General features: G+C 43.8%; 1 protein-coding gene across 3 annotated transcripts in view; it reads right to left on the minus strand.

Annotated features, from left to right (window-relative positions):
• WWC3 (WWC family member 3) overlaps nucleotides 1–25643 on the minus strand; it is a 150406-nt gene extending 124763 nt beyond the window's left edge. For all 3 annotated transcript variants that reach the window (XM_034757243.1, XM_034757234.1, XM_034757225.1), the window contains exon 1: nucleotides 25483–25643. The gene's annotated coding sequence lies outside the window, so the exon portion shown is untranslated. The remainder of the gene's footprint in view (nucleotides 1–25482) is intronic.
• Between the last annotated feature and the right edge of the window lie 1044 nt (nucleotides 25644–26687).

A 26687-nucleotide genomic window follows, 5' to 3' on the forward strand; every position in this document is an offset into this window, starting at 1 on the left:
GCTCACATGCCGCCTTCAGCACACGTGCCATAGGTTGCCTACCCCTGGATTAGACACATAAAAATAATAAAATGAGTTTGCAAAAATAACCATTTAATAAGTTTCCAAAAAGCAGTGCAAATTTTAAATATAGCATCTCTTGTTGCTCTAGGAATTTACAACAGGACTACTGTATAAACTGAAGACACACTGTGCTCTTGACTGCAAAATTACATGCTACTGCACATCTACAAGTAATGAACACCAGCATCCAGCAGCTAGAGAACAGAAGGCAAATGCTGCTGGTGAGAAAACCAGTTCACCACAGGACAAGAGACAAATCCTGTCACTTCTATCAATGAAGAGGGAACTTACACAGGTAACATACTAATTGAAGCTCTGTTAATCAAATCCTTCAACACTAGATAAGGGTCCTCCTCTTTTCCTCAAAAAACAAATATGATTAAGAAAGTTAAAAATAGATATTTCCGTTTCCTAAGATTATTTCCCTTTAATTCCAATGCTCTGAGAAAGTTTCTGGTTTGTCAACTTCCCATGTTTGTGTTCGAAAAGGAGGCGTGTTAAAGCCATACTTCCATGTATAACAACTCAAGCTAATTTTATATGCTTTGTATTATTATTAATAAATGGCATCTTATTAGCATTTCTTTCCACGTTCTGCAGCTCTCTTAGAAGGTCTGGCATAGGAGCAATTTTAATTACAAAATCACCTCTTCACCCCCACCCCCCCCCAAAATCTGTTAGGTGTTCTTCAATGCTGGCTTATTTTTGTACTTTTAAGCATTCCTTTGCGGTCCGGGGAAGCATATGTGAAGGTCATTTCCACTATTGATACACAGACTTTGATTCCCTGTGATGTCTAAGCAGCACTCAGAGCAGGGCCGGAGCAACCTATTAGGCGACCTAGGCGGTCACCTAGGGTGCTAGCATTTGGGGGGCGGCATTTTCTTTGGCGGCGACCGCAGCGGCCGGATCTTCGGCCGCCCCAGTCGTTGGCGGCATTTAGGCGGAGGGAGCTGGGGCAGGGGGACGCAGGGAGGGCCACCTGCAGCAAGTAAGGGGAGGGACGGCACGCAGGGGAACTTCCCGCCCCAGCTCACTTCTGCTCCGCCTCCTCCCCTGAGCACGCCGCCCTGCTCCGTTTCTCTCCCTCCCAGGCTTCCGGCACCAAACAGCTGATTGGTGCTGCAAGCCTGGGAGGCGGGAGAAGTTGAGCAGCAACGGCGTGCTCAGGGAGGAGGTGGAGCAGAGGTGAGCAGGGGTGGGGAGCTGCCGCACGGCTCCCCAGGCCGGGGGGGTGGGGAGCTGCCGCGGGGGGTCGCCTCAGGCCGGGGGGAGGGCGCCTCAGGATGGGGGGGGGAGCGGGGAGCTGCTGCAGGGCTTGGGGAGGGGGAAGAGCGCATGGTGGAAGTTTCGCCTAGGGTGCAAAACATCCTTGCACCGGCCCTGACTCAGAGCAGAATGGGAGGTTGTGGAGAGCCAGTTGCAGCTCTCTCACTCTCAACCACAGAGTCCTGGAGTAAGTTAGAGCCGAGGTGTGTGGGGGAATGGTATATCGGCACAAAAAGGGAGGGGTGGTAGGAGCAGGAGATGGGTAAGAGCAAAGGGAGGGCACAGGGTGAGGATAGGAAAGAGGGGGACAGAAAGCCTTGGGGAAGGGGGACAGGACAGAGTGATAGGCACTAGAGAACACTGCCCTACAAATTGAATTGAACCTGAGTCCTCAGTCTCCACATTCCTCGGCTCTCAGCAAATAATTCTGAAACCCACTGAAAACGTGTGTGTCTCTTCCCCCTTTCAAGTGACTGATTCACAGAGAATAACAGCTTGCTACTGCCGTCAGTTATTCCACTAACTCAAGTGGTAGAGGTCTGTGCTCTAGGTCTAAAGATCTAGATCCTGCTGTGGCATGGGTTCCGTGGAAAAAGCCTATGTGATCATGTAATTAAAGACTACATCTCCCACTTCACCCCTTGGTCGGGGCAAGAGCTACATTTTAATATAGCATAAGAAATAAGAAAATTATAGTCAAAGATGTCAGGCCCATATTTAGGGGTTGTTGTTTTTGTTTGCTTAACTTTCTTACGCCTGCTTAAAAAAAAAATGGTAATCATCAATCTAGCATATGTCAGTAGTATTATAACCCCCAGTTAGTGTGTATGCTCAATAGGGAAAGCAGGGGGAGGAAGGAAACAGACTTCTGTTTCCAAGGAGGCTAGTACTTACAAACGAAACAGCCAAGTACATGGATTGGACAGATTTATTTTGAAAGGCAGAGTGGCTAAGTTCAGGAGACTGGGGTCTGCCATATTAGAGAGCTCAGTTCAATTCCCAGCTCTGCTAGAAGCGACCTGATGTTTTTTTCAGTTTTACAATGTAGATAATATGATTGCCTGACTCAGAGGGAGGGACACAAAGCCTTGCTCAATAACTATTCTGTGCACTTCAAAACCCTTAACAGTCAATAGAAGAGTCAAGAGTTGAACTAGTCTCGTTGCTCCCAGCTCAGTGCACCTTCTACTAGGCTACAAAATATTTTCTGTGAGTCTGTCCCTCTTGGCTTGTCTACACCATCGGCCAGATCGACGTTTAGTCTGCAGAAGAGAAGAATGAGGGGGGATTTGATAGCTGCTTTCAACTACGTGAAAGGGGGTTCCAAAGAGGATGGATGTAGACTGTTCTCAGTGGTACTTGATGACAGAACAAGGAGTAATGGTCTCAAGTTGCAGTGGGGGGAGGTTTAGGTTGGATATTAGGAAAAAGTTTTTCACTAGGAGGGTGGTGAAGCACTGGAATGGGTTACCTAGGGAGGTGGTGGAATCTCCATCCTTAGAGGTTTTTAAGGTCAGACTTGACAAAGCCCTGGCTGGGATGATTTAGTTGGGGATTGGTCTTGCTTTGAGCAGGGGGTTGGACTAGATGATCTCCTGAGGTCCCTTCCAACCCTGATATTCTATTATTCGAATGGGGTTATGATTCTTGCCGACCTACTGTCCCTGTACACTGCTTGAGTTCTGTTATTTTTATAAACATTGAGATATTTATTAAATAAATTTTGAAGCCTCCCAACACAGTTTAGTTGAAAGGGCAGCACTCCCTCTTCCCTCTGTGCTCACTCCACAACCTAATGATTGTCTGAAGGGCAGAGGGCTTTTCTGTTATGCTGACCCTTTCCCACCACCTTGCTACTGCCAAATAGGTGGCTCTCCTCGACTATCCCCTTCTCCCCCCCCCCCCCCCATTTTTCAGGTTCTGTTTTCCCATAAACACAAACTGCCCACATATGCTGCTTATAGCTTTCCCAGGTACCTGCAGATTTAATCCACAGATTCTTGTTCACAGGGTTTTAAATAACATTACTGAAACTCACCAGCATTTTATGAATTTCCCTCTGGCACTGCTTGAGATAGCTGAAGTAGTAACACAGGCACTGGAGTCGTGTCTGCAGACTCAAGAAGACAGCAGTGCATTGGTACCTGTGTGTGTACCCAGCTCATGATGGTATTTGAAAGTCTGATCCTGCATCATTAAGGTCCATGAGAGTTCTCCAAAAGACTGCCACTGAGTTCAATGAGAGCTGAATTGGGCCACTACTGACAAACCAAATCATCATATTATAAGCCTGCGTGTGATTTAGTTTCTTCCCTCCTTCCCCAAGAGAATTGTTCCCTGTTCCCCTCATCCCCCATTCAAGGTTATTTTTGGATCCATAAGGATTAGAAACTGGGTAGCTAACAATGCTTAACCACCATTCAATAAAACTGAATTTCACTGCATCCAATCCTCCTCCATATGTTGTCTGTACAGATTATAAACCCCTTGAGTCAAGGAGCTTCACTTCACACCTGTCTGTATACACCAGTGGTCTCCAACCTTTTTATGCACAAGATCACTTTTTGAATTTAAAATCAATCCAAAATCTACCCCACCCTTCTCCTAGGTCCTGCCCCTGCTCACTCCTGCCCCTGCTCACTCCATCCCCACTCCGTCGCTCGCTCTCCCCCCACACACTCACTTTCACTGGGCTGGGGCAGGGAGTTGAGTGTGGGAGGGGGTGCAGGCTGTGGGCTGGAGCCGAGGGGTTCGGACTGCAGGAGGGAGCTCCGGGCTGGGGCAGGAGGTTGGGGTGAAGGGTGCAGACTCAGGGCAGGGGGTTGGAGTGCAGACTTAGGGCAGGGGGTTGGGGTGCGGGGTCTGGGAGGGAGTTTGAGTGCAGGAGGGGGCTTTGGGCTGGGGCAGGGGGTTGGAGTGCAGGAGAGGGTGAGGGGAGCAAGCTCTAGGAGGGAGTTTGGGTGTGGAGTGCGGGTTCCGAACAGTGGGTTGTCGTGCGGAAGGGTTGTGGGGTCTGGGGAGTTTGTGTGCAGGAGAGGGCTCTGGGCTGGGGTGCAGGGGGGGTGAGGTGTAGGCTCCAGCTGGGAGGCGCTTACTACAGGCGGCTGCTGGTTGGTGGCGCAGCGGGGCTAAGGCAGGCTCCCTGCCTGCCCTGGGCCCACACCATTCCCGGAAGCAGCTGGCATGTCTCCGCAGCCCCTGCAGGGGGGCAGGCAGCTCCACACGCTGCCACTGCCCCCACCCCAGCGCAGACTCCACAGCTCCCATTGGCCAGGAACTGCGGCCAATGGGAGCTGCGGGGCAGCGCTTGTGGGAACGGACAGCACACGGAGACCTGCTGTCCCCAGCCAGCCGCAAGCGCTGCCCCCACAACTCCCATTGGCCACAGTTCCCAGCCAATGAGAGCTGCGGAGTCATCACTGGCAGGTGGAGGCAGAGGCAGCAGCAGCTCGCAGAGCCACCTCCCACCCCCCTTCCTCCCACAGGGGCCGCGGAGACATGCCAGCAGCTTCCGGGAGCAGCATGGGGTCAGAGCAGGCAGGGAGCCTGCCTTAGACCTGCTGCGCTGCCGTACTTTTAGCAGACGGAGATCACGATCAACTAGCAGAGGCTCCAAGATTAATGAATCTATCACAATCTACCAGTTGATGACCACTGGTATACATAGTCAGTGTTCTAGAAACTGGAACTGAAACTTTTTAATGGAAGATGAAATTCTGCAGAAATCAATGGCTTAGCCCGCCCCTCCTCTCCATTCCCACTCATCAGACAAGGCCTCTTACCAGTGCGGTGCAGATGTCTTAAGCCTTGTATTAAATTATTTTTATGGAGGCTATTAAATGTTTTCTCCCATGTAAGTAGCAATTATATTACACTGATTTTATAGCTATCAGTCAACACACTTCTGAGTGTAATACTGATCTTCACTCCTTTTTGGCAAGTATACAGCCTAGTAATACAAAGAAATACACTTGAATATAGACTAATGTGCAAGCAGTTGTGTCACCATCGGTCTGCACAACATGTCACTTCTTGAGGTGGCATCAGTGATGCCATGCAGTCTTGAAATGTAAAGTATCATGAAACAGGCCAAATTCCCATTGACTAAATTGTCTGCATGTCTCAAAACTCTACCAAACTCAGAAAAGAAGTACTATTCAACATTTACTGTGGCTCAGAAAATTAAAAAGAATGTCAACAACTGAATTAGGAGCTAGGAAGAGTTCACAGTGAAAAATCTGCCAAGCAGGGTTAATTTAGAACTCTTAAAAAGGATAAAATATAATTTGTTGTTCACTGTGCCAAAACAATTTTATGCAAAAGTCAGGAGGAAAAGTACACAGTTTTTAAGTATATGAAATATTTTTAAAAGCTACTGCATATAGTTAAATTAACTTTAGAAGGAGACAATTGTTACACAAATGCCATTCCTGTGCAGAAATTGCTTTCATGTTTATCAGGTCCCTAAGTATTAAAAAAGATAGTAAATAGGAATAAGATTATCTAGCAGAAATTAGCATCTATCAGAATCTTATTCTGAAAAAAATAAAATAGTTCCAGGCATTCTTTACAGCTGCTTTTTTTTCCTCTCTCTTTTTCGTGTGTGTGTGTGGGGGGGGAGGGGACCTCCTCAAAATCCACAACAATGAAAACTTTATCTTTAGTAAACTGTATGGCACATGTTGCACTTTCTACTCAAGCTCACCACATTCTTCCCTGGTCTTGAACATATACTGTTTTAATTTCCGCTAACAACAATGTCCAAAACAAAAAGATCATAAAAAAAAAATATTCCCAAACACATGCACCTTGACCTTTAAGGTCATTTATACTCTTGCATCTTTTCACATTAATGGCAAATGCAACTACATTCCTTTGCTCTTCTTATTCATATGATTTCATACTGACACAAATTTTGATTGTGTATTAGAAACAAACCATTTTTTTAAACTGTCAGGATACTATTTTACCAATGCAGGCTTCTATCTCTTTTCTTCAGTGCAGTCTCTTTTTCGTTTGTCAATCAGAAAAATGACTCCAGCTTTCCAAACTCTTTGAAGCCCACTATTACATTGGGGTGATCAGTTCCATCAACTCACATGCTTACAGCACTTCAAAGCTCCTGGCTTCAAAGTTAGTTCAGAAATGCTTTAATGACTGTTCTCCACTATACAGTGAATTCATTTGCATTGTAGTGGTGTTTATTCATTAATGTGTGTTAGAGATTGTTCACACGTCCACTTAACGAGTGCTGGTGTACGAATACACACACATGATAAAGTACCGTATTTCCTACCTTTTAAAAAATTAAAATAAAAAAGTAGAGGTTTCAATTAATCACAGTTAACTCAAGCGATTAAGTCAAAACAAATTAACTTGATTTAAAAAATTAATCGCGATTAATCCCAGTTTTAATCGCACTGGTAAACAATAATAGAATACCAATTGAAATGTATTATAAATATTTTTGGATGTTTCAAGTATATAGATTTCAATTACAACACAGAATAGAAAATATATAGTGCTCACTTTATATTATTTTTTATTACAAATATTTGCACTTTAAAAAAGAAACAAAAGAAATAGTATTTTTCAATTCACCTCATACACGTATTGTAGTGCAATCTCTATAGCGAAAGTGCAACTCACAAATGTAGAATTTTGCTTACATAACTGCAGTCAAAACAAAACAATGTAAAACATTAGAGCCTACAAGTCCACTCAGTCCTACTTCTTGTTCAGCCAATCGCTAAGACAAACAAGTTTGTTTACACAGCTCTGCAACACCAGAACTCCAATAAAAAGAGAGTTGTTGTGCAATTTAAATAGAAGGCTACTTCATTTTACATATAACTACCGATAAATAAAAACATTACATAAATTAAGTTGAAATCAAGCCAGTGCAGTCAAGAAGCTTACATAGAAAATGTAAATGTTTCCTTTCAGTTCCGGAGACAATATTTGTAAGTGCAAAACAGTATGCTTAAAGTAAAGTCTCTACCATAAAGTTCTAAATCTGAAACATAATTTGAAGAGTCACTAATATTGCATATTTCTTATGATTGCTGTTTTAGGCAAGGAAGTGGTCAAGAATAAATTTGCATTTAGTGGACTGGGTACTAAAAGCTGGCAAAAGGCAAAAAGTATATAGAACACAAACATATACGTGAAAAACAGTAACATTTTCTATGTAACTCCTGCCACACGATTATTTCAGAATTCTCTTAATAGAACCAAATGTCAAATCCAACCCAATACTCTGCCATGCACCTCCTACCTTGTCCTAGACATTCACGTGCAAGTTACCGAAATATTTTCCCTTCCAAAGCTATTTTCTTTAAAAATACATTAAATATTTCCTTTATAAATCCACAAGTCCTATTGAAGTGAGTATTTGCTGGGTGGAACAGAGCTAGATGCTGAGCTAGAAATACTGTAACAGCTGAGTATTTTAACTGGTAACACTCTTGTAGTGACATGTCTGTGTGTGGTATCAGCTATGGAATCCATATCTTTAAACATCTGAAATATCATGGCTTGCAAATTTAATTCACTTAGTGTGCATGCGGTATTGTTACATACATATTTACACACACACACAAAAATACATGATTATGTGTTAGAAAGTTTGTCTCATCAGGAGTTTACAATAGTCACATTATTCATGGGTGGCAAAGCTATGAGCAAGTTAGGTAGGTCAGTCCAAAAAAGTGCAGATAAACCATCACAATACACCATCATATATTTTGTATATGCCATATATGGTATAGAAAACTACTTTAACCATTTTTTTAGATTTTAAAACAAGCTAAAACTGTATTTGTTACCAAGTGCCTAAAGGCCTATATTACCTGAAAATAAATTTATCACATAACTTTCCACATATCTTGGGACCAGAACACATGTACATATATTAGTAATGTTATGATAAGGAAATTGGTTTAAGTATACCAGAATTACACACATTAAAAGAAGAACAGGAGTACTTGTGGCACTCATTAAAACAACACATTAAAAGATGCTACATTTATTTATGCATCTAAGATAGATTTTTTTCTTTATTGTTTTAAAACAAATATAGGTTGACACAATTAAAGACCATCCTAATGTTTATTCAAGGCAATCACCAGGGGTGCAGGAGAGCAAAGCATCTTCTATCCACAATTTTGGCATTTCCTGACACCCGAATGCTTCATTTTACAACGTTAATACAAAGTTAAAGTAGTTTTATTGCATTTAATATAGTTACAAGGGAAGGCAAAAAAACAATTGCTGGTAACACTGAATTTCATGCCCCAATAAGCAGGTAAAGTACTTTTAAAAATAGCTGTCCTGATTAAAAACAGCCTGTCATGGAGAATCAAAGAAATATAAATTTGGAGACCTGACAGTTCATACAATTGTGTTTATTTGCTTTCATAAATATTTAAGAAACAACCTATGGTATTTGATATTACTGAGTCCATTGTAGTAAAAGCCCTCTCCTCATGATATAAGCAAATACAATCAATTCTCCTTATTTGTTATACTTCTCCTCAACATTCAAGGCTAATCTAGCTTTAGGTCAGGAAAAAGACTGGGGTCTATCATTTTAAACAAACCATTGTAGTAAAATGTGAACAGGAAATTCCAAACTATGCTACTCAAAAAACAATGATTTAAAAAAACTCTAAACTTACAAAGCATAAAGAACCCATAAATGTACCACAGTAAATGGGAACAAAAGAAAAAAGTGTGTAATTACCTCTGTCATTTTTCTTTTTTTTCCTCATTGGGGTAAGGGCTTTTTATGGGTTTGCTGAGAGAGAAACATTCATATTGGGGCGGGGGGGAGAAGAGGGGGGAGGGAGAGCCAACAACATATACAGCTCTGTCTGATACCTTGGAAATAGGCAGCCTGTGGGAGTTAGAGAGGCATGCCATTCATTCTTCACCATATAAATGCCTTCTTAGAGCCTCATCTGAGCAGCAGTTTCACTTGGATCTTGAGGCACAGGTCTGACTTGTTTTTCAAATAAGAGAGCTAATTTTTATACTCAAATATATTCTTTAAACATGCTTGCTAACATATAGACATTTATATAAAGCCTAACCAAAACACAGGGTCAAGGATCTAACCAAAATCTTCCCTATTAGAATCACACACCTATGAGGTACTCAATTTTTTTCAAGAACTTGGTCTTACAAAAATGATGCATGCCATATTTACTACTCTTAGATTACACAAAAAAGGTATATTCTTAACTTGAGTTAGCTAACCTGAGGTACAATCAAAGTCGGGGGGGGGGGGAGAGGGGGACGCGCACACACATGCATGCAGGCATACACCTTTATCTTAGTGAAGACACAGCCTACTACAGAAATTGAGATATTACCACTGCTATTGAGTTTTCCGACTGCAATACCAAAACAGGTACCACAGATCAAATACAAGGCTAACAGGAAAACATATTTTTCCAGATATAAAACATGATCATCTTACCATCCGCTCAATACATGACCTACAAATTTACAAAACGCACATTCTGAAGGACTCATCTACAGAAAGGAGGGAGAGGAGAGACCTTTCCATGACACGGACACATTTTCCATTGTTCTTTTTCATGGCAGAGATCTGGATATTTTTAAAATACAATTAAATGTTTCTGAAGTTCATTAACTTCTTTCCCTTAAACAGAGGCATAAGATTCCCTTTTCATACATCTATAAAGTTTATATATATATTTTCACACACACACTCTCTGTACTTCCCTAAGATTTACCAGTTGACTTCAGAAAGTATAAACCAAATATTTGAACAAAATATTTGTTTTAAAGAAATCTGGGAAATGGTTACATGTGCAAAATCTAAAAAAATACAGACATTTTCATGTATTAATAAACATGATACATGTAGCAAAAATGTCAGCGATTTATTATGGCAAAGTTGTAATGACAGAATGGTTCAGAGATTTTATAAAAGCAGAATACAGACTGCTGAAACTTCTTAACCAAAATATTAAATCAAGCCACATTAGAAAAAAACCACACATAGCATTCTCCTTTAGTTTATACTGACAAGCTAATCAAGTATCTAAAGGGGGAAGCAACAGAGGGCTTTGACAAATGAGATTAAAACTTAGGTCACTAGTCTAAAATCATACCAGGCAAGTGGTAACCAAAAGTCGTTACAATCTAACAGCTATTTGGTAGCCTATGTGAAATAACATGGAAGCCTGAGCTAGTATGCAAAGGACAGAGGCCAAGGAAACAGAAACTACCAGTACAATCGCTTCTACATGTCATCAGAGAGAGAGAGAGAAAGCAGGGACAGTTTGGTGTTTGTGGAGACTGGTTATTTAGCTAGAAGAACTCAAATAAATATGAAGAAATCAGGGTGACATTTCATAGGAGAATATTTCCAGATCTTTTCTGCAAGTTCTTCTAAACCAGAGGTGGGCAAACTACGGCCCACGGGCCACATCCGGCCAGTGGGACCCTCCTGCCCAGCCCCTGAGCTCCTTCCCTGGGAGGCTAGTCTCCGGCCCCTCTCCTGCTGTTCCCCCTCCCCCGCAGCCTCAGCTCGCTCCGCCGCCGCGATGCTCTGGGTGGCGGGCCTGTATGGTCCTGGAGCAGCTCTGTGCTGCGCGGTGGCGTGGCTGGCTCTAGCCGGGCGATGCGGCTACCCATCCTGGTGCTCTGGGCGGCGCGGCTGTAGCGCCACCAGCCATGGGTGCTACAAGCAGCGCGGTAATGGGGACAGGGAGCAGTGGGGGTTGGATAGAGGGCAGGGGAGTTCGGGGTGGTGGTCAGGGGTTAGGGGTGTGGATAGGGTTTGGGGCGGTCAGAGGGCAGGGAGGTTGAATGGGGGCAGGGGTTCCCGGGGGCAGTCAGGAAGGAGGGGGGGTTGGATGGGGCAGCAGAAGGCAGTCAGGGGACAGGGAGAAGGGGTGGTTCGATGGGGCATGGGTCCCAGGGGGCAGTCAGGAATGCAAGCAGGGGTTGTATGGGGTGGCAGGGGGCAGTCAGGGGCAGGGGTTCCGGGGGCTGTCAGGGGATGGGGGGGGGGGGGGGGGGGGGGGGGGGGGTCCCCGCGGGGCGCCGGGGGGCCAGAAGCAGGGGGGGTCGGATAGGGGGCAGGGCCAGGCCACATGCCACGCCTGACTGTTTGGGGAAGCACAGCCTCCCCTAACTGGCCCTCCATACAATTTCAGAAACCTAATGCAACCCTCAGGCCAAAAAGTTTGCCCGCCCCTGTTCTAAACTAATGACACTGAAGATTCAATTGTTCAATGAGGAGTTATTGTACAAAATACAGAGAGTAAATTCAAACATTTAAATGTAAAACAGAGAGATTTTAATGCTATTTAAAGCACAAATATCAAGGCAACCTCAATCCTGGAGGCGCTACTTGCACTTCTGCAGTAAACACGCAATGAGCCTTTCAAACTTCTTACGTAAATTTTGCCCTGATGGTGAAAACAAGGAGTGCAATTCAGAATGATTGTCAACATGCCTGTCACAAAACAGAATACATAACTTTTAAAACTGGCAACACTTAAGTTTAGCCTTTCACCCTATATAATGTCTCGATTATATTTACATATTTGAATTGTATTTCCATGTTTGACTTAGTCTAAGATCTTTGAGGCAGGAACTCTGTTTGTATAGCACAAGCAACATTGTCACGACTAGATACGGTGACCAGATGTCCCGATTTTATAGGGACAGTCCCGATTTTTGGGTCTTTTTCTTAGGCTCCCATTACCCCCACCCCCGTCCAAATTTTTCACATTTGCTGTCTGGTCACTCTACAACTAGATAAATAATAATTTTCTTGTTTCTACTAAAGCTATTCATGTTTTTTTCTGAGCCAAGCTTAACTCTTCCAATTCCCATAACAAACTTCAGTTTTGTCATTGTTTTCAACAGGGTCTATTGCATGTATCGGGAATGCAATACAAACTTCATAATGTTATAATGTTGAAACAGAAGTGCTTTACTATATTATTCACTTCTAACAAAATTATTTGCATTAAGGTAACACCTAGAAACTCCCACCAAGATCAGGGACCTATTGTGCTACATGCAGTACAGTAACTCCTCACTTAACGTCCTCCCGGTTAATGTTGTTTCAAAGTTACGTCGCTGCTCCATTAGAGAACATGCTCACTTAAAGTTGTGCAATGCTCCCTTATAACATTGTTTGGCTGCCTGCTCTGTCCACTGCTTGTAAGATTCTGTGGAAGAGCAGCAACTTTACAAGAGAGCACTGCACAGGTTCCTCTTCTCCGCCTCCTCCCCCTCCCTCCTAGCGCTTGTTTGGCGATGCTTAGGACTTTCTGGGAGGGAGGAGGAGGAGCGGGGACACAGCATGCTCTGGAGAGGAGGTGGAGTGGGGGTGGGAAGAGGTGGGCCTGGAGCATCCCCCGGCAAAATCAGCGCCTGTTCTTCTGGGGGGAAGCTGTCCCTCCTGCTGCGAAGGTGCTTCCTAGCATTCTTGCCTGCAGCAGGCTGTGCCTGTGAGGGGTAAGCCAGGGGCACCTCCCAACCACAGTACAGTACAGTACTGTACAGTATATAGTGCCTTTTGTCTGCCCAAAAAAATGTCCTTGGAACCTAACCCCCCGCATTTACATTAAATCTTATGGGAAAATTGGATTCATTTAACATCGTTTCACTTAAAGTTGTAGTTATGTTCCTGAAAAATGCAACGTTAAGTGAGGAGTTACTGTACCAACATATAGTTAAAAGACTGTTCCTGCTCTCCTAAGAGCTCACACACCCCAATTCTGTGTGTTCCCCAAACTCCCAGTTACCTTAATGGGAGTTTTTATTGTTCAACAGATTGAGGACCAAGAGAGAGTAAGGAGCTAATTTAACTTCACATGCACACTTCTATGGAAATGTTCATCTATGGAAATAACCGAAACACTGGGCATCACAGCACCTCCATTTAAGGCAGTGACCATCACAATCCTACAAACTCTTATGGATAGGCTTGGAAGAATTAGATTTTTTGCAGTAAACATCAGTAAAGGTTGATTGCACTGTACGCATACAAAGTGATGAAAAAATTATTTCCATACTTGATCATCAAAATTTACAGATATGCAAAGAAAAAAAAATTGTTGCTTGAGAACTACAGCTCGATTTAAGGATATTTACTTTGCATATGTTGCATATGATGTTGACAATGTGTTTAACAGTGATAAAGTTTTAACTTTTTGAATCTTAATAATTATTTAATGACAATAGATGTTATCTGACACTCCCCCAAATATTTTCCACACCTGTGAAAATTTATATTGATAAAAAATGGAAAAAATGCTTAAAAACAGACATTGATATTATCCGCTGAAATTATTTAAAAAATGAAAGTTAAATTTTGCCAAGCCTACTTCTGCATATGCTTAACTTTACTCCAGTTAGGAACATGTGTAAGTAGGATCAGGGCCTTAAGTTTCGCTGGAAATTAAACAAAATATCTTCTGGTAAAACCCTTACATTCATTCTGAGTAATATTTATCATAGCTTCAGGGTAACTATAACTGTATCCCTGACCCCCATGGTCCACTCCAAGAGTACCCAGTCAGGTTTGCTGCCATCACCTATCTATGGGTAAGGACCTTTCTCCCACTCCCTTCTGACCAGCGGGTTTTAAAGCTGCACATCTCCCTCCCATACACTGTGATAGGCAGACTGACTTGCTCGGGCTAGCACCAGCGCTTGTGCATTGTTCCGTCTCCAAGAACTACAAACAGCATATTGCCAGCAATTCCCAGTTACTACACAACTCTTTCTAAGCAAGCACATTTATTCTTAAGGTAAAAGCATTACCGAGAAAACATATAAAACGATAAAAATTCTTATATGCATGCTTAAGGCTTACCAGATGTCTCATGGGGCAGAGGCCAAAGTCTTGCGGGGCCCTAGTAAGACAATGTCTTTCCAACCATTCCACAAGGACTAGGGCCACCCATGGACAGAAGGTCCTGTCCATTTGCTGAACCAGAAAGGCGGCCCTGGGTCTTTTAAACTCAGTTATGTCAAAAGCCCTTTCTTTGTTTGAGACTCTGGAAAACCCAGCCTGAACCAGTAAATGCAAGCCATTCCAAGGGGTTGCCAACTTGGTAATATTTAAAAACTGGACACTCCAGCAGGAGCGCTGAAACCTCACCTGCCCTGCCTCTTCCCCCGAGCTCCCGCCCCGTCCCGCCTCTTCCCCTGAGGCCCCACCACCTGTCCACTCCTCTTCTGCCCCCCCCCAATCACTCACTGCTTTTCCCCTCCCATCCCCCGGGTCAGGAGGGAGTTGCCTGAGGGATTGGGCTGGGAGCAATCGCCCGACAAAGGTAGGGGGCGGCCCCGGATGACTAGGGGCTGTAGCGGGTGATGACCAAGCGCCTCCCCCACTTGTAGTAATCAGACTTTGGGTGTCTGATCAGTAGAGCTGACTGACAATGTCAGGTCCACTTTTCAACCAGACTTTCCAGTCAAAAACCGGGCACCTGGCTACCCTATACCTCTCTAAAGTTGTTTAGTCTCGGTGACTCACTTTAATCACCCCTACACACACAGTTTTAGTTCCTGGATGAGCTGTAGAAATCCTCCCCCATGCAGCAGAACACAACTATAAATAAATTATTCATAAATCAATTACAATGGCCCCCAAAGATACTTCATGGGATTACAAAATCTATCACAATATTATTAACAGTGAACTGTCAATGTCAGCTCTCTCCAGCAGGTGATGGAAGCCTGTTGAACTACTAAAGGTTTCTTTTGTATTTTAAAATCTGAGTACCCTACAACATTAAATACCCACAATTATTGCATTCTGAACATATTTTAAATTGCTATGTTGTTTTTAATACTATGTTTAAAACCAACTAATTTTAATAGATTGGTCTAACCGTAATTTTACTATTTCACTATTTTTTTAACCACATATAATAACAGATCTTGAAGTTTATATGACTTCACCTTCAGTCAGGGAGGCATAATTCCTTTAGTTACTGGGAAACCGAAGCTGTGTAGCTGGAGATTATTGATTAAACAAATGCCTACAGTGTTTTCTCAACACCAATTAAATGACTTATCTCTACACAGTCTTCCCTTTCCATATAAAACTTGTAATTCATTTTGTATTTTTTTAAAAAAGCTTGAAAATAAAATCTAAACAATCCTTCATGTAAGCATCTTACATTTCAAAATTGAATTCCAACTCAAAACACTGCTGCCATAATCCCTTTTCTATAAAGTGCCACACACATTGTCAGTGCAACATAAATAAATAACTATGAAATATTGCAATATTGCACTAGTCTTTGCTACATGCACAAGCCCCCCTTTTATTGTAGGTTTAAAAAAAAAACACCTTAATATACTATCTCAATGGTGATATGAAGTGTACATTTTTACCATAAAGAAGCATAATCTGATTTCTTTGTGAACAGGCTCAAGCTAAAGTATAATATTAATCAAAAGAGTCCCAATAAGACTTCATCCTGAAATAAATCCCTCAAAAAGCTCTGAAAGTTAGTCTTTGATTCTCAGTTTCTGGTTCAAGGATGTTGATATCTCTGTACTTTTTCATTTATTTATTTTTTGTTTCATTGCCAACAAAGTGTACTAAAATAGAAAAGCCATCTTTATTATTTTAAAGTAACAGCAACTTCTGTCATTCATTTTCATTAATTCAGACTTGATAGCCAAACAGCTTCTTCACCCAGCAAAATCAAAGCCCCAGCACAGAACAGCGTCCCTTCCACCCTGCAAGCTACAGGACCTGTACCCAACTAGCTATTACATATTTAGGGACCATTCCAGCATTCCTCAGACAAGCAAAATATCTATCAAATAGACTAAAAAAAAACTTCTTTATAGAACACAAACAAGTACCCCAAGTCTTATTCAGCCACTTCAACATACATGAAGTGCTAGCCTCACTAGACAGGGAGCACAGGATGGATGACAGAAATGACTCTAAAAGTGATATGTACTACAACTTGTTGGTAGAACCGATTAAAATTACTTACCTAGAAAGGGTGAGGACACAACAAAAATCAGGTCAGAAAACCATCCAGAATCTCCAAACATGGCCAACTAAGATCTAGTTTGATGTTCAAGTTTCCTTACTGATCCAGGGCCCATTGTTCCAGAATCAGAAGTACTCTCCTTAGCATGAAATGCTCCTATTACTAGCAATGAAGCAAACAAAGACATCCAGCCCTTTTCTCTATCCTGTGCATCAAAGCTTTCATCTATCATCTCGTGCCTCAACTACTGTAATTGTGTCCACTGACCTTGAGTATTCCAACCTTGCTCCATACGAGCCCATAACAAAAATTGCACCAAAAATTTTAAAAACATTTCAACCATCTAATTCAAATCACTACTGCCAGAATAATCACCTTAGCCTACCACTTTGATCACAGTACCTCCCTCTCCTCACATGAACTTTAACTACTTCCATGGCTCTCCCTTCCCCTCTGTATCAAATACAAACTTTGGTCCCTACCGTCAAGGCTCTTCTTCTATCTCACTGTATCTCACACACATCCTTCGGTCTGCCAATGATGTCTGCCTCCATCACTCACTTGTCCACTTCTACCACACACTCCTTCATGCCTCCTTCCTTGAGGACCCCAGTGCCTGGAATGCCCTCCCCAAAATGATTCACACACCCAGTACCCTGTCCTTCAAACCCCTTCCAAAGATCCAACTTTACCATGACACCTATCTAATGATAATGACTAAGCATGGGACCTGTTTAGTGATTCGCTATTATCCCTTGTATACCCATCTTATTTTTATTCAAAAAAATTAAGCCTCCATATTATACGTAATGAGGCTTGTCTTTTTTTTTTTTTTTTTAAACATCGGTTTAGTTAGACTGGTATCCACATAGGGATTTGTACTCTTAAATTAAGATAAATTGATGAGTCAATTTAAAGCTAAGTCAATTCCTTACCAACTTAAGCTCAATCGATATAAGCCACTTTAAAATGGATGTACACCTGTTTTTCTAGTCACTTTTAAAACACACCTTTAGTTAAACCAGTGCAAGTCCGTGTGTGGACAAGACCTTAAATATGATATCTAATGTTCCTAGTATTTCAACCTCTTCCCCTGACCCTCTACCCTCATTTTGTTTCTACACACCTCTGTGGCATCTTAGACTGTAAGTGCACTCAGACGGTGAATGTCTTTGATGTTTCCACTTCACCTAGCAAAATAGGGCCCCAGTTTTGTTTGGGGCTTGTAGGTGCTACTGCAAACAAAAAACAACAAGAATCCTACTGTAGAAACATGAGAAACATTATTCCCTGTGGGCTAGCTGTAATCCAGCCGTTTTGCAAGTTTGTTTCTCTTTTTATCTTGCGTCTATTAGTACAGATGCTACCATAGTCTATATTTGATTAGGAAGAAGATTGAGAGAGATGAGAAAACACCTACATTTCTATTTTCATTAGCCAATGCTGCAGTCAAACTAAAGATCCAATGTTAAGAATCTGTGGCACTTTCACGCTCTGCTGAAGAATGCAAGTTGTCACATCTTAGCAGACATGATATTCAGGAATTCTATTTTTAAACTGTAGGCAGAAGTAGTAGTTTTATTTTGTTCTGCCAAAAAAGCAATTACATGTATTTCTGTAGAGACCCACACATACCTTTATAAAAATACTCCCCCATACACTCCCACCGCAATATTAGAAGCCCCGTGAATCAAGCATTATATTTAATAGTTTTATGAAGGACAGGGTAAACATAGTGGGGTTTTATCTGCTATAGACAAATTCCTACACTTTTTTTCTTGCCTGTAAAGGATTTGTTCTTGTGTTTGTACACTTTTGTTATACTTCATACTCTAAACAAACAAATGTTTGCCTCTAACACAAACTAAATTGTTATCAATGGTCTCTAAATCTATACTGAAATTTGCTCAAGACGACAGAAACCTAAATCCACATCTTATGTTCAGGACTGAAATCTCAAGTCACTCGTTCTTAAATCAGCTAATTATAGAACCTGAACAGCAGAGTAAAAGTGTTCTTTTATATGACATGTGCATTCTAGCTACCGTTTTTTAAAAAAGCGAATACTAAAGTTCCTATTCAGTAACACCTAAACATGCATGTTATTTCTAAGTGCTTCTGGAGCACATTGCATTTTACATGCAATTAAAGAGACAAAGTCCCTACCCCTTGCAGCTCACACTTTTAACAGCATCTGAAGTCCCATCATCTAAGGACATGTTTAACATTTCTCTGTATTTGTCTTATCTTAAAACTCTTACACGCATTTTTATGCAAGAAAGCATCCTCATTTTGTCCAAGATTAAACTGCATTACCTTTCATTCATCAAAACTTGGCTGCTCAGGGCTAGATATTGCAAGCTGCCAAATGTCCTCAAGTCCAACTCCAGGGTGCTCCCCACCTCCCCACAGACAGCCAGGACCTTCTAAGATTAAACACTTATCATACATTCCTACATATTCCTGTATCATTGTCGTAACACTGCAAAGCTCTGAATTCTACTAACATTTTTCCTGATAAATATAATTTGAGCAGCAGATCATCTGGAAATGTAAAACTGCATGGGTTTATAGAGCGCACAAAATAAAATCTCATTTCTGTGAACTTTGACAAAACATTTAGCAGCCTATCATCTTTCTTCTTGTTAAGGTTTCACAGCACTCTACTTTTTTTTTCTTCTTAAACTACTGCAAAAATTGGCTAACCTGACCACAATGTTTAGTGTCACTCAATCTAAACTTAAAGATCTAATGTTCTTTTTAATACACGAATCTATCATTTGTACTGTACTGTAAGGAACAATCCTTCACTTTTTGGAGAAATGGCCTGCATAATCTGGAAAGTAGCTTCCATCTCTACCTTCTATGATTCCACAACACTACTCTCAACACATTTTAGGCCTGTACTCTTCAGAATCTTCTGCAACAGGAGGTACAGCTTCAGTGTTCAACAAGGCTGGATAAACCATAGGATATCAATGCCATTAATTAGGAAACATGTGGACGTGAAATTAACAAATAATGACTTTTCCCCAAAACAGCATATAATTTGGGCAAAAATAATACCCTAACCATCCCACTTGTTTCAAAGTATCTAAACCACAATGCACTGAGGGTCAAAAAGATCAAGTTTAAATTATTAACCATGAACTAGATTTCAGTTATCAAATAAGAGTAACAAAGAAGCTGCAATTTTTAAGTAAACATCAAGTTCAAAAAAGTACCCAACACTGACTAGCCTGACATCTCTGGCCCCAATCCTTCAAACACTTATGTCACTCACAAGTATCAAGTTAAGATTGTGTGTGTTTGGAGAATCAGGGTCCAGGCCAACTAGTTAGAGCAAAAAATACTTGCACCTATACATCTCCAGCAATTCAAAGAATAGATTAATATATTTTAAAAGCTAGATGGGACAGTTGTGATTATCTAGCCTGACCACCTGCATAACACAGGCCATAAAAAGTCAATCAATAATTCCTGCATTCAGAGCAAAAATGGGGGGGGGGGGGAAATCTGGGCAAAACTGTCAGTCAACCTGAGCATGAAAAACCAACTGCAGGATGATCCAAGTGGCTCCCAGGGTTACACACACACACACACACACACACACACACACACACACACACACAGTGATTGTCCTGCAGCGCTGTTGGTCACTGCATCTCTGGGTGGGAGGAGGGATCCCATCACACCTACGGCAGGGAGTTCCAACCTAGGTAAGCAGGGTGGGGGAAGAGTGTGGAACAGAGAACCCCCTGGCTGGGAGGTATAGAAAATAATCATAACACATAGACTGAGTTTTATATTTTAATCTTCAAAAAAATCCAAGAGCTTCCAGGAGGCTAAATGGAAATCTCAAATGGCACCTCTGCATGCTGTCATGACTTGTGGGGTGGGGGAGCCTCCAAGTTAAAAAATATATATCCTAAAGTCGATTAAGAAAAGATTGAGAAACGCTGAACTATAGCATATCCTATAGAAAGGCATCCAATCTTGATTTAGAGACTTCATGGCCTGCCACTTGATAAATTATTCCAACTGTTAATTTCCCTCATTATAACTGTATCTTCTTTGCACTTTTAACTATTTCTAGCTTCAGCTTCCATAATTTCTTGTAATGACTTTGCTAATTTAAAGAGCCCTGAATTCTCAGGTAACTTCTCCCTATGTAGGTCACTGTCTGTCAGTCAGTAACCTCTTAACTTTCCCTTCAATAAACTAAATACATTGAACTCTTTATGTCTGTCATTGGAAGGCATATTTTCCCAAATTTCAAATCAGTCTTTTAGCTCTTTTTGAACCCTCTCCAATTTTTCAACATCCTTTTTAAGGAACTGGCACAATATTCCAGCAATGGTCTCTCTAATGCCATATATGAAGAAAATATTACCTCTCTGTTCCAATATCCCCATTTATACACCCATGGCAAATGCTAAACCTTTTCCGGAGCATCTCACTGGAAATCTTGTTCAATTTATTTATCTTCGACATCCTCTAAAGTAGCAGTTCTGAAACTGTGGGTCAGGACCCCAAAGTGGGTCATAACCCCATTTTAATGGGGTCGCCAGGGCCAGCATTAGACTTGCTGGGGCCCAGGCTCCGTCCCCCTCTCCCCTGGGGTCATGTAGTTGTCAGAAAGGGGTTGGGGTGAAATGAAGTTTGAGAAACCCTGCTCTAAAACCTGTTCAGAGTCAATATTTTCCAGGACCTGCCTGTAGGTATGGCCTGCATTCTTTATACAGTGGAACCCCGCAATAATGCACCCCGCGATAACGCGAATTCGGTTATAACGCGGGGCAAGTCTGGCCCCGGGGGGACACGGGGCGAGTCCGGCGGGCGCGAGGCATTTGGGATCCATGCCCTGGTGGCTGCAGCAGGAGTGACTCTCCCTGCAGCCCCGGCGCTCCCCTGGGGTTCTCACCTCTGTCCCCAGCAGGGCCGGCTCCAGCCCGCAGCCCGCGTCCTTCCCTCCCCGCTGACCAACAACTTTCAAATAACTTGCAGGCAGGAGTGGCGCGGAGCCCTCCCGGCAGGCGGCGCAGCGGGGGGGGGGGGGAGTGGCAAGCGCCCCGGCCAGAGCTGCCCAGAGGGGGGGGCAAGTGGGGCAATTTGCCCCAGGCCCCGCAGGGGCCCCGCGAGCCCGGGCCCGGCAGTGGGGGCCCCATGAGCCCTGGCCCGGCGGCGGTCCAGGTCTTCGGCAGCGGGGGGCCCTTCAGTGAAGAGCCCCCGCCACCGAAGACCCGGACCGCCACCTGGTGAGTACAAGTGCCGCAGCTCCCCTGTTTTGCCTCAGGCCCCCTGAATCCTCTGGGCGGCTGTGGGCCCGGCTGAAGGAAGCCCTGGCCGCCCCCTTCTCTCTCTCCCCCCCCCCCGCTAGCCAGGGCATGCACTCTGCTGCCCGGGGCATGTCTGCAGCCCAGGGAGTCCTGCTCCTCCTGCGTTGGACAAAACTTCCTTAATGGTTGTACAGTAAGTTGAAGCCCCGCTTTAACGCGACCCCGCATTTAATGCAATTGAACTTTTTGGACCCCAATTATCGCCTTATAGCAGGGTTCCACTGTGCCTCTACCGTGAACTGTATTAGAGCATATTGTTTGAGTGCAGCAAGCTTACCAACTGATTCAGATTGCTCTGGATCAGTGACCAATGATCATAATTTACCATTCCACCAATCTGCAAACTCTATCAGCAATTTTTTTTTCCTCTAGTTAGTAGATGGCTGATAATTTGAGATGCCTGTGGGCCAAGCTTCAAATTTTCCCAATACCTTTTGGCTGGTAGATAGTAAAAACATGCTGGATGTGTCCTCCTCTTCCCCCTACCCCCAAAAACCCACCCCCTTTTGGCTGCTTCAGGAATGGGGAGTAATTTCTGCTACTTTACTCCTCCCCCAGTCTCCTAGTTGATGGGCTGGGGGGAGGTGTACTACTACTACCCTATCCCTCTCTCAATCTGGTGTTAAGTCCTTTTCTCCAAAAAATGAATAGCTACAGTACATATGTCTCCTAGCTGGTTAGGGCTTTCCCAAGCATCTGCAAAACTGAGTTCTTATTTGTTCCACTGCCACCCAGAAGACTTTGAATAGCAGCAATGAAAACTGACAGGCCTGGTCAGTTTTCGCTCTATAGCATTTCCAAAGAAACATCTACTCAGCAGCGTACTCTGAAGATGTCTGTCTGTAAGATAACCTAGCAGCAGTTTATCCTGAGTTTGCATTTGAAAGGTTATCTTTGCAATCACAGGGCTAGAATGATGGCTTAAATTCTGCAGAAGTTGATGGCACTGGCCTGATATAAATCACTTTTTGTATCTGCTTCAAGTTAAATGTGTCAATCTCCACTGAACAAACTGTACCACATATTCATGCATTCTTGGTGAGCCAAGGGAAGATTAAGCATTAATCTAAATTAGTATTTGGACAAAGCTATACACATAGACAACATTCCAAATTACTGATTATTTTAACAAATTAAGGCATATGATTTTAAACATACTGAAGTAAATTCAGTCATGAATTCAATGGTGTTATGCTAAGACTTGTTTAATTCTTTCCTCTGCACTCTATGTATTTGCTCCATATATTCCAAAGAACCATATGGAAAGGCTTCCTCCTTCCATTACATTTCAGGGGAAAGCAAAGAGATTGACTACTGAGACAAATATACTTGCCTTCAGACACCCCGAAGGTAGCATATTCAAAACCAAAAATTGGGCCATTAAACCTCACCCACCTTGTCTCTCTAATATCCTGGGACCGAGATGGCTAGAATACCACTTCATATTCAAAATAAATCAACAGCAGCAGTAGAGTATACAATCAATGCAGAAAATTATATGTCAACTGAATACACTAAACTGCAGTACATGAACACAAAGCATACACATATACACAGTCTATAGAATATGGGAAAAGCCAAAATTTTGTTTTCAAATAAAACAGTTAACTGTATAAACAGTATAAATATTTACCTACAAAACCAGCAATGTACCATTGTGCAAGAAAACAGGAATTGAACAAATTATTATTAGTCTTTAAACCAGACTCCATTTAAATGTTTCTGTGGCCTGCTTAACATTCCATGCACATTTCTGGCAAGGTAGTTCTGGATGAAGTTCAAACTGTCCTTTTCTAACTTTCACTGACTATAAAAAATTGTTTAATGTAGAAAAGTATACAGCAAACTTCCTTATTTTACCAACACCTAAAATACTGACACTTGTGTTCAGTAACGCTACATGGAATTTTTTAGAGCAACTCTTCAAAGTGAGATTGTGTTTACCAGACCACACCATCTATAAATGTGACATACTTCAATAATCTTTAAACTGTAATAAATTCTTCATTTAGCTGATGCAAGTTTATAAAAAATACTTAAACTGAATTTTAAAAATTGATGTTTTTTCACTCATTGAGACATGCCACCAAGCCCAAAATATGTGAAGTCATTTTGTAACAATGTAGTCCAAAGTAATTTGTAGTTGCCCACATATTCCTCAAATGGATTAGAAAAAACACTAATTTACCAAATTTCTCCCTAAATGTTATCTTCTGATAAGGTAAATCTATCATATTATTTCATTATGTCTCAAGCAGCTGTGTTTCCAATTCGTTCAAATCGGCTAATAAATCAGCATGGTCATGCTGCAAAGTTATAGTGGATTTTAGTATATGTGCTGAAAAATGAAAACACACTCTAGCTTCTAGTTATACACCACTTACAAAACTATGCCTGGGCACTAACTAAAGACAGTGCTGCTTTGTCTCCTAAAATAAGCTTTTACTGCTCAAATAATATTTACAAATTGGAAGTAAAAAGATACTTTAATACCTATACAGAAATGACTAGGGACCTGATCCTGCAAACACACACACCTAACTTAAGTGAGCTGGCCCACTTCAGAAGTCAGTGTGATTATTCATGCAAGTAAAGTTAAGCATGTGCAAGTGTTTACAGGAACTGAGTACTGTATCAGAATAAAGCTATGCAGCTCAATCAGTCTATCCACTGTAAGAGACTTTATGCTCCATTTCTTTTAAAAACACAGCTACATCTAAAATAGTGCAGTTTGAGGGGCGTGGGAGTTGTTTGGGGTTTCTAGAGCAGAGAAGCAAAGATTCCACACAAGGCCCCTTTAAGAATATTTAAATCAGAGGAGGCCTAAATATTTTTCTGTTCTTCTGAGAAGGAAATGGCAGGTCAAAGCTTGAGAAGAAATGCATTAGATTTCAACAAGTGACAACTCTGTACTTCTAAACTACACCACAATGCACCAAATAATATCTCCGCTTTCACACTTCATAGCAAAGTGATATTTCACCCCACTATGAATATTTTACAATACTTATATTGAAATACAAACAATAGTTTGCAGAAGTTTCCATGAAAGCAAGAACAGTTTCTTTGACTTCATATTGGGAGCTGAGTTAAAAATTACTAGAGCAACCCGTGACTTACAAAAAATCCAATAAACCCTTTAAATATGTTGCGGTAAGTGTCCTTTCTGGATTTTCTTGGCTCGTAAACTTACACCATGGAACAGACAAGCCACCCCCATCGCCAGATCAATAAAATCGAGTGCCACAGAACGGCTGCTCTTTCAGGTGACTTCAGCCCATTTGTGCAAGCTGAAATGCTGCAACAGTTTTGCTACTTGGAATGTCTCTATGTTCGTGCGGGCTGAACCTGGCTCCAGCAGAGCGAGCAGCCCGGCGAAGGCGTGACGGCCCCAGCCAGCGCGCACACACCTCCCGACCGCTCTGTTGGGTGAGCGCGGACAGGGCAAGCGGGCAGGGTTTGGATTTGAAACACGGCCCCGCTAGTGTCCAAAAGCAAATCCCCGCTGCTGGGGCGAGGGAAGCGAGGCAGCCGATCCACCCTAGCCCGGGCTGCTGCCCGCCCCCAGGAAGGGAGCACAATGGGGTAATGGAAACCCCGCCCCCGGGAGGAGATGGGAACAGGGGGGCATCAGCCAGATGTAACCAAGGGCTCGCCAGGCTCCCACCCCTTGTGCCCCCCTGGCTGGGGCGGCCCCGGCCGCAGTTAGCGGCCCTTCCCCCGGCTCCGGGGCGCAGCGCTGCCAGGGCAGCCCCCTGTGCAGGCGGCGTGGGTGCCCGCCGGCCCCTTACCTGTCCCGGGGGTCGATCCACGAGGTCTGCCGGGTGTTGTGGTCGATGTAGAAGACGCGCCCGTCGAAGTCTCTCGCCTCCTCCCAGCCCGCGGGCAGCGGCAGCTCCGAGCTCTCCCGGCCCCGCTGGCCGCCCCCCGCCGCCGGCTGCCCGGCTCCCTGCTGCTGCCGCCGCCGCCGGCCGCTCACCCACGGCATAGCCCCGCCGCTCCCCGGCCGCCGCCACCCGGCCCCGGCCGCCGCCCGCTCCCCGTCCGGCCCCGCTGCCGGGCCCCGGCCACCCGCCGCCGTCGCCGCCTCCAGCGCTACCAAGCGGCCCCGCGGGGAGCGGGACTCGGGCGGCTCCGGCAGCGCCGCGCCGGGCTCATCCTCCCCCGCTCCGAGCCGGGACCAGCCCCGCCGCTAACCCCGCCCGGCAGCGGCCCCGAGAGCCCGCGTCTCCCAGCGCCCGCCCCGCTCACAGCCCCGCCGGCTCCCCCCGCTCCAGCCCGGCGCCTGTCCCGGCCATCTTCCCTCCCTCCCTGCGCCAGGGCCGGCCCCTCCCGGCGATTCCCACGCTGGGGCGGGGATCGGCGCTTCCCCTCCGCCTCCAGCCCAGGCGGCGCAGACACTCCCCTCCAGCCAGGGGTGGGCCCTGGAGAGACCCGCTCCCGGAAGGGGGGCGAGGCGGGGCGACCGAAGTTAGCTCCTGGCCCAGGTGGCACGGAAACAAATCCGGGCGTAAGGAAAAGGAGGGGAAGGGATCCCCGGAGCGGCGGGTCCACGCGGGGCTTGCTCCTGTATTCGGAGCCGGGCTCGGGTTACAGCCACACGTCCCCATCCAGGGTAGTGGCTCGGCCTGGGGGAAGAGAGTCGCCCGGTGTGAAATCGCTCCAAGTTGGGGGCGGGGGGGTGTTTCCCGCTTCTAACCCCTTCTAGATCATGCAAATTTCACCCCTACCCTGTGTTCACACATGCAATTGGGAGACTCAGGCGCAATTATAAATGGACTGGAGCGGCCTCGCCGTGCCTCATGACATGCCTATTCACAACTTCCTCGGTCCCAAAGCCCAGATCCTCACGGTACTTAGGCTCCTAACTTCAATTCATTTCAATGGAAGTTTGGAGCCTTTCGAGGATCTGGGACCAAGTGTCCATCACAATCCGTAGCTGTCACTAAAATGGCAAGTAAACTGTATGGGGAATGTTTGACCCTTAGAGCCTGCA

The sequence above is a fragment of the Trachemys scripta genome, chromosome 1 (assembly GCF_013100865.1).
Source record: "Trachemys scripta elegans isolate TJP31775 chromosome 1, CAS_Tse_1.0, whole genome shotgun sequence".
NCBI classification, from domain to species: Eukaryota; Metazoa; Chordata; order Testudines; family Emydidae; genus Trachemys; species Trachemys scripta.